Source organism: Gymnoscopelus microlampas (genome assembly GCF_963454915.1).
Source record: "Gymnoscopelus microlampas genome assembly, chromosome: 5".
NCBI classification, from domain to species: domain Eukaryota; kingdom Metazoa; phylum Chordata; class Actinopteri; order Myctophiformes; family Myctophidae; genus Gymnoscopelus; species Gymnoscopelus microlampas.
Genome location: NC_139942.1, coordinates 19,904,813 through 19,913,967, shown reverse-complemented (window position 1 = coordinate 19,913,967; position 9,155 = coordinate 19,904,813).

The following is a 9,155-nucleotide window of genomic DNA, read 5'->3' as shown; positions in this document are numbered from 1 at the left end:
GGCTGTGCAAACCTGGCAACCCAGCGCATGCTGCCGCACGTTTAAGTGGCGTAGCGTCATGAGGGTCAGTGGGGCCGTGGCTCGGTCAGTGAAGACCCTGTAGTGCGGATGATATGTGGCATAGAGGGGCAGATTGTAAATCCACAGAGGAAACATCCGTGGGCTACCATTGGTTCAGCGATGTGTGCGGTCGCCCTGCGGCCCCTCCTCCTCCACCAATGTGCAGTATTGAGAGCCCTGACGTCACAACAATTGGAGCGATGGGCACTGCACTGTGGTTGGTTAGGGTACACCTAGGGCCCAGGTAGAACCCAGTTAAAGCCTGCATGGGCAAACCCAGTTAGGACCCGCCTTGGTCCCACATAAACATGGCTAGTTGGGGCCCACCTAAGGGCCAGGTAGAAGCTACTTATAGCCTGCATGGGCATCGCAGTTGGGACTGAAGTGGATGCCGCTGACATTGTTGACATGGGGTCCATATGGTTTAGCCCACCTTGAAACCATATGGGAACTACGCTGGCATGCTGGCTGTAATGCAAACGCTGCATCATACCTGCAGTGTGTAGTTTGATGTTGTGTGTGTAGCAGATATACCTGCAGTGTGTAGATCAATGTCCATAGGAAAGTCAATGCCCAGCAGTGTTTTTTTTCCCCAGCAGAGTTTCTAGTGTCTCTGTGTCTCTCTGGAAGAGGTTGCACATGAACTCTGCAGCCGCACTGAGGCGCTCCAACACAAACACTCTGACATTAAGCTGCTTCACACAACAAACATCAGCACCACGCTGCTGTTTGTCCAAAAGACACAATATCTGCTCTCCCACCAACGTCATGTGTTCATTTATCGACAGCCGTACAGACTCCTTTTGACACATTTTACGTCGTTTATCCAGCTCTCACTGACTCTCCACATCGGGCTGTTATTTTGCTGCGATCAAGTCAACGATGTGAGAGATTAGCTATCACAGACGGACGGACAGGGGGTGAAACATAGTGTTGCGCCATGCCTTTCGGCCTGGCGGAGACAATAAAAAACCGAAAGTAAAGGAAATGGCCATTTCTGCAACAGAAGTAGTCAATAAACTATGCTATGAAAACATGGGCCACATTGGCAAAGAATGTAAGAAAGAGGCAATCATGTAGAAAATAGCCGATCTCCAAGCTTACAAAGCCTCTGAACGTGAGGCGTTTCGAGCTTGTAGATCGGCTATTTTCACAATATTTACTTGTGGAACGGAGTCAAACAGAATGGGGGGGTCCCAGATCAAGTACTGTATTTGGGGGGGGGGGGGGGGGGGGGGGGCGGCGTGAAAGGGTTGATAAACACTGCTCTAATCGGAGCGAAATTATCTGAAATTACTACATGAGCATAATGCAGCCTAACATCTGTTGCAGGGGGCGGTCCTGCCATTACGTTAGTTACTGTAGTTGCTGTGGAGCGACATAGTTCTCCAGAAGACACACACAAACATACACCATCTACAATGGACGAACTGAGCAGCAATATAGACATTCACCACACGAACGTGCATTGTTGACAAAGTGATTGCACAGCCGCTGCAGGCATGACAACCAGGTTAGCGTTAGCGACATGGCAGCTATCACAGCGCCCTGTCCGTCGTGCTGCAACTGCCTGTGATGGCTACAGCAGTAACAGCAAGCTGTCTGCGATGCCATTGTCTGGAGACTGCTCTTAGCGTGACACGACCAATGAGAGTGAGCGCTGTAGTTGTTGCTAAGATACGGTGGCGTCTCTGCCCCATAGCTTGTAGATCTCTCACACATGATTGGCGTAGGCTGCGTTGCCAGGTCTGACTTTGTGTCTAAGCAATGGTCGGCTGATTTTGGCGCGCCTTTGGGCTCGTTTGCATTGTGCGCACGGCAGCGCTTGTTTAGCGTACGTCAGCGCGACGTGGCAACGGACGTGGCAACGTGAAAGGTGATTGGCTGGTGAAAAGAAACACCCGACGTTACACCAGAAATGGTGCCTGGAGAAAATGGTGACCAAAAAAAAAGTTTGGAAAAAAAGGAAAAAACCCCCGCAGCGGCTGCGTGCAGTTGTGGTGATGAGGTCGTGCGCACGGTAAACGGTACGAAGCTGCCTCCCCTTCCGTTTTGTCCGACATTTGGTGAGTAGAATTAATTATGTTGCGCGGTGGAAAAGGTGTATTGAGCAGTGAGATGTCCCCTACGCGAGGCGTAAATTCAGCGCGGCCGGCGTGGCGAGTCAGTTGGCGACATGTGGTCTGGCGGTGCGTTGTTTAGTCGGTAACAGAGCTGTGGGGTGTGGACACCGAGGGTGCGGAAGTTGGTCGCCATTTATATAGTTAGATAAACATACCATGATTAGAACTCCACTAGCAGCTCATGTTTATAGAGCACCTTTCACGAGCGTCTAAATGAAGTGTCTGCCCATCGACTTATCATCAGGACCCGCGTAAATAAAGGTGGTGGGGGGGGGGGGGGGGGGGGGGGGGGGGAATGGGGGGAGTTCCAGAGTTGAGGAAATTTGCACGCATTGATTCCCACATCAAAACTTAACAGGAGCTGCTCCGGAGAGCAATCAACACTGACTAAAACGTGTCATATTGATGGATCTATCAGGCGTTGGCCCAGGTCCCAGAAGCCCTGGGGCTCCGTGGTTGGACCATATTGTCTGCTCAGTTTGAGATCCAAAAGCAGGGATCCTAATCCCTTTCCCTCATGCTGAACCACCTACTGTCGACTGTAATTACTGCCTTAAGACTCCCGGCAGAAGGGGTGTTCAAGCTGTACCAGACCCAAGGAGGGTGTCAGGAAATGGATAGATAGAGATAGATAGATACTAGATATTTAGATCCACGGCGTGCCGCAGCAACTGTTTTGGCATACGATTCACACCTGAGCAATTGTGTCTCTTATCAGACTTGATTTATTGCATTTATCTCGTGTAGAACAGCTCTGTTGGCCTTCATTCCTCCTTAGGAATACCAAGTTGCCTCCATATGCCTCCATGTGCACTGCCATAGGAATACAATAGCTCGCTCTTAGACGAGTCAAACCCCAGTAGAAGCCCCTCTGGAGTTGTACTAATTGTATAATTACATGTGTTTTTCTCCTCACAAAAGCATATCAAATGTGTTGTTGAAGTAGTGACGAGAGGTTGATTTAATCTTTTTTAAACAATATTTTAAAACAAACAGAATATCATCGCTGGCAGGCAAAAACATTTTTTTTGCCTGCCAGCGATGCTTTTTTTTTTCCATATTTCAACTTTTTATGTTACACATGAGCAATTACCATCTAAAATGAAAAAATCACACCCAGTGTGAAGTGGGCGGTGTGTGGTCATCACAACATGACTCACTTTAAAAAAACATAAATGACTTTTTTTAAAGTCCATACTGCTATTCATAGGGCTGCACATGTGTCATGTGTTTCGCTAGCCAATCACAGTCCTGAATTTGCAAAGTCAGCCAATCACATTACAGTTAGTGGTGATGACACTAGCTGTAATGTGATTGGCTGATATGAAAAAAGTATCGATTTGCATTAACAATGGAAGGGTTAGGGGGTACACAAATGTTTTGGTCGGTGTCCAAAACTCACTTATAGGGGGCGGCTACACCGCCCCAAAAATAACAATACATAGAGTAATACTATAATAAAACGTGGTGTATTTGGGGTGCCCCAGTGGCTCACCTGGTAGAACGCATATAAGGCTAAAGTCCACAGCTGGCCTGGGTTCAAATCCGACCAAGGCTTTGCTGCATGTCATCCCCCCGCATTCCTCTCTCTCTGGGAAGAACATTTTCCAAAAATACAGATCTACAAGCTCAGAATGCATTTTAATGCACGTGTTGTTTATTTTTGGCGAAGGAATTTGGTGTAGAGGGGAAAAGTGCAGTAAGTACTCAGGTCCATTTTACTATACTATGTATAGAAGGTTTAAGTGGTTATAAGAGGTAGGAGGATACCAGTAGTGAGGAGAAATTAAACCTGTAGGCTATAAGTTATAATTCAATCAAGTTAATCTTTAATGTCATTACACCCTATGCACGTTCACACCGCAAAACATTTCCCTTGGGGTCACTGCGTCATGAGAACTCGAATGCACACAGAAGACAACATGGTTTAACGATTAATTCGACTATTCATTGTAAGAACATCCCCTGAAGCAAACCAGAACTACTGTAGGTCTAAACACACCAAGGGGGTTCATTCCAAAAGGTCAAGGGGTCACAAATTGATTTTCGGGGGTTGATTGGATGATTTATAGAAAGTGAAGAGCCATTGTAACAGAGAAATGTTTTATCGGACGTTACTCTGGTCTTTGCAATAATGTTCGTGTCTTTTTTTTTTTCTTTCTCTTGTATGTTATAAGGAACATGTTCTGCCTCTGGGCTTCACAGTTCACTGTTCCGACCAAGAGATTACATAAAGAGGTCACCAGAATGATTCAGTTTCTCTTTGTCAGGCTCAAAGGCCAAAAAGGTTGAGAACCACTGAACAGGAACCATGCTTAATATAAACAGACAAAAACAGTGAAACAAAAGTATTTGTTACTCAAAACCTTTTATATTATGGGATCATTGACACAAAGAGATCCACAAGGTAAACATCTTGAAATGATGGTTGATAATAAGATTATTCAAATTGCTTACTTGTGTGTGTGTGTGTGTGTGTGTGTGTGTGTGTGTGTGTGTGTGTGTGTGTGTGTGCGTGTGCGCGTGCGCGCGTGTGCGTGTGCGTGCGTGCCACATGTGTGTCACGTGTGTGTGTGTTATTTTGTTTTTTGTTATTGTTATTTTGTATCTTTCTAACACTAATTATTAGCGTGGGGTCTGCAGTTGATTGATCCATCGAAACAAACGGATGGATGGGTAGACCCATGGATGCCTTTAGGCTGGGTGTAATCCCGTCTATGAAAACAGTCCTTCTAAGCATTCACAGTCAAATCCCTCATTTGAAATGTGGTTGAGAGGGTTGGGTGAGACCCTCTATTTGGAAAGGCTTGGATTAAAAAATGTAGGAAGGAGGGAGGTGTTTGATAAGGCATGAGGTCCAGTTTAGAGGTTTTTGGCATGTCTGAGGGGAATGGATTATGATCAGTGCATAGTGCCAATCTTGCAACAGGGTATTGGTTGTGTGTTTTACATTCTGTTTTGTGATTAGTGGCTGTGCTATTGTTAAATGATATTCTCTCTTCCTTCCAGCAAGATTGTAACTTTTCTTTCTAGTCATCCTGACCTGTACATATATTAAAACGTTTTTTTAGTTTTTCCTGTGTTAGTGTGATTGTTTGTCTTTAGTTTTTCTTTTTTATTTCTCTGTTTGTTTGTTAGATTGGTTTCATCTTTATGCTGCTATAAAAGTGTCACTACAAGGTATGAAAGGAATCATTATCTGCATGAAAAGATTGTATCACTTAAACCTTACACTTAGTTGATCCGGTTCTATACTAGGCCTCCTCCTTTTTCCAGTCTACGCCTCTCTTTTCCAAATACAGCAGATCTACAAGCTCACAATGTGTTGCATTGCAACACGCTGTGAGCTTGTAGGTTTTGTAGATCTTGTAGAGCTGTTGGTGTCCGCTCCCAGAACAGGGAGCTATAGGGTTCATGAGATTAACTCGGAGAGTTTAAAAATTGACCCGTAAGGAGAAACCATTTACTGTTTATCTGATTTCCCCAGGCACCACTCTGTAGTGCCTGCTATTTCAATATATTTTAGCGTGTTGAAAGCATCACTCACTGAGTCGCACCTATATACTTGTTGTACTGTCTGTACAATGACAAAGTACACACACACACACACACACACACACACACACACACACACACACACACACACACACACACACACACACACACACACACACACACACACAACATCGCACAGATTTCTTTGTTAAACGCTTACATAAATATTTTGCCTCTCCCGCCACCTATATAGGACCACACAGCTCCCGCCTCCGGCAGCAGTACCCCCGCTTCTCGCCCCCAGGACCCGATAAGGAGACGAACGCAGCTCTTTCATCTCTGGTGGGCCCTGCACTGTTTCCTGTCTCAAGAAGGCAAACACAGGAAGTGTTGGATGTGGAGCGTTTGGCCGTAAGCAACAATAAGGATGGAGTAAATCAGGCCCCGGTGACAGCAAGCTCCTTGTGAACGGCCCGTGGGAAACTCCCCCGGATCCGTCTAATGTGAGTATATGTGTTTAAAACATGACATATGGGATCTGTCCCACTGGAAACATGGATGTGTGAGGATAGTTTCTAATTTCAAGGAACCCCCCAGTTTGATATACAACAGGCCACTGGTTTTCAACATCGGGTCTGGGGATCACCAGCGGTCCAAATAGACCCTTGTTCGGGGGTCTGTAACTCTGGGAGTGTATAGCCTACAATGGGTTATCTCTATGGGACCCCGATCTGCACTGTCAAATCTGCAGGGTTAGACCCATAAGGGTCCATTTGGTTCCATTTGTACACTCTCAGAGTTACAGACCCGTAAAGGTCTGGTATAGTCCCTGGACAAGACGTTGAGAACGAGCGCATTAGGGCCACTAACCCCCATTTGATACAATCCTTTAGCGTGACCACAATCTACCCTCAGTGTTAATTTAACTCTAGGAGTGTAGAAATGGAGCCAAAAGCAAAAGGGTCCATTTGTACATTATCTGTGTTATAGACCCATAAGGATCCATTTCATTGGTGGTCGTGACATTGCCTTGTTGGCTGTGCTTACAGTAAAATAGAAAAAATAGACGAAAAAAAAGAATCGAGTTGATGGTGGCCATAGACCGTATAAGCATGCCAAAGTCGGCGCTTGCTCGGCTGAAATTTTATTTTGTCAATGTGTTGTATGATCAATAACTGCTGTTTGTACTCTACAACGTGTTGTGTTGTGAGCTTGTAGATCCACTATTTTCACTATTATTTGAAATAGGGCTTAAGTGATTCCATAATGTACTTTTCCCCTTCCTAGAAATGTAGAGGAGTCTAAAGTACAATGTTTGTCTTTGAAATGTACAGTAGTAGAGGGAAAGTCATGAGTATCCAAAAATACAAATACCTCAAGTACAGTACTCAAGTAAAAAAGAGAGAGAATGGGGTCATGTCAGACTGTCAGAAGAGTGTGTGTGAGGACTTTGGTTTGCTCAAGGACAACCACATTAGATCATAGGTCAGAGGACTGAAGCCCTTGGGCAGGAGCTCTTTGGCTCCTGCGTGAGAGGATCGCTCAAGAGAATGGAGCTTGAATTCTTTAGCACTGCCATCCTGGATCTTACATTGAGGCTTTTGAGCTCATTGATGTCTGACGCCACCTCTTTCCCGCGTGCTGAGACCACCTCTGTGTCCAAGATCTTAGATCGTAGATCTTACAGTGCTTGGACATATTTAAGATCCCATTTCAAATGAGCTCTTAGTGATCAAAGCGATTGAATAAAAAAAGAGAGCTTGGGACACAATTTTGGTTTGTGTGAGAGCAAGCAAATTAGATTTTATATCAAAGCTTTGAGATCTTTTGAGATTGGCTTATGGCAAATAGTTGTTTGTTGTTTTGTTTGGTTGGTTGTTCATTGTTTTTGATGTGAAGCGTCCTTGGGTTCATGAAAGGCGTTATATAAATTCAAGCTTTTATTATTATCATTATTATCTTGAGGTCATATCTGATGTCACCCCCCTTCTAGCACTGAGTGCAGACTGAAATAACTGAATAAACAGCTTGACTTCAAGAGAAGAATCTTTTTTTTTACCTGACCTGGCGCCGTCAGAATTGACCTTTTCCCACTTAAGTAAATTAATGAAATTCTAAGTAAATTGTATTTAAGTAACTAAATAGACTGTATGTCTACTTTAGCGAGCCACAAGACAAACTAAAGCAAATGGTATCACATGTGTGAGCTAACCCTTTCCTGCTTGAGTCAGTGGCCAAGATAAACAGGGAATCTGAGGGCTTGGGTTTGTACAAGACGCGTCATCTCTAACCTCATCCATATCATCAAAGCTTTTGCAGACACTGTGGCACATTCAAGCGGGGGCTTATGTGGTTCCAAAGGCACCCGTTGGTATGCCTCCCATGTGATTCCAATGCCAGCGGAGTACAGGAGAGGTCTTGTTTAGCGAAAGCGCCCCGCCGTGACACACAGCACTGCTTAACCCATTAAGACCGGGTACGCATCTCTGTCATTTTTAGATTTATTTTGGCTATTCAAAAAATAGCAGATTTACAAGCTCATAGCGTGGCACCGAGTGCCAATACTTTGTGCGAATACTTTTTACCAATAATACAATAGAGATACCAATACTTTTTGCGCTATGAGCTTGTAGATCTGCTATTTATTTTAAACAAATCTTGAAAAATGAGTGCAAATCTTTGAATATGATATTTTCAAGCGAACATTCGTAACTCAAATCTTTGCTTCTGGGGATTACAAATGTCTTTGTAAATGTATATGGCCGTGGACCCCCATCTCAAAATATTTTGATCCAGGGACTCCCAGAAGTTGTAACAGAGTTAAAAATGTTTCCTTTAAAAATATAAATATTAAGGGGCGCCCGCTGGCCTAGCGGTCCAGGCGCATACCACACATGCTGGTAATCCAGCTTGACAATGCGTCGCGGGTTCGACTCCCAATCCCGCCGACCTTTGCTGTGTGTCTCCCCCCATCTCTCTCCCCATTTCCTGACAGTCTACTGTCCTATCAATAAAGGCAAAAAAAATAGCAGATCTACAAGCTCATAGCGCGGCACTCGGTGCCGCGCTATGAGCTTGTATATCTGCTATTTTCGAATAGCCCAAAGAAATCTTCAAAATGACACAGATGCTTTCCCGGTCTCAATGGCTTAACTCTCACGGCTGCGTGAGCTTCAGGAGCCGACAAGCGACTAATGACTCCAGGCGAGCGGCTCCTCCTCGCAAACAACCGTATGAATTAGTCAGCGCAAATTCTCTTGACCCGCGCGTTGATACTATCTCAGCCAAACCTCGCCAGCCTCCCAGGGACCCGGGGAAAGGTTATGTAAGTTAACAGATTGCATGGCAAGCGTTGAGAACGCCAGGCGCCCAAGACAGACTGCTCGGCCAAAGAGGTTCAGAATTGTGATTGATGGCGGCTTGTGCTTGGTGCTCACGGGGACATCATGTGGGGAATAGGACCCAGACGGCTGTGTT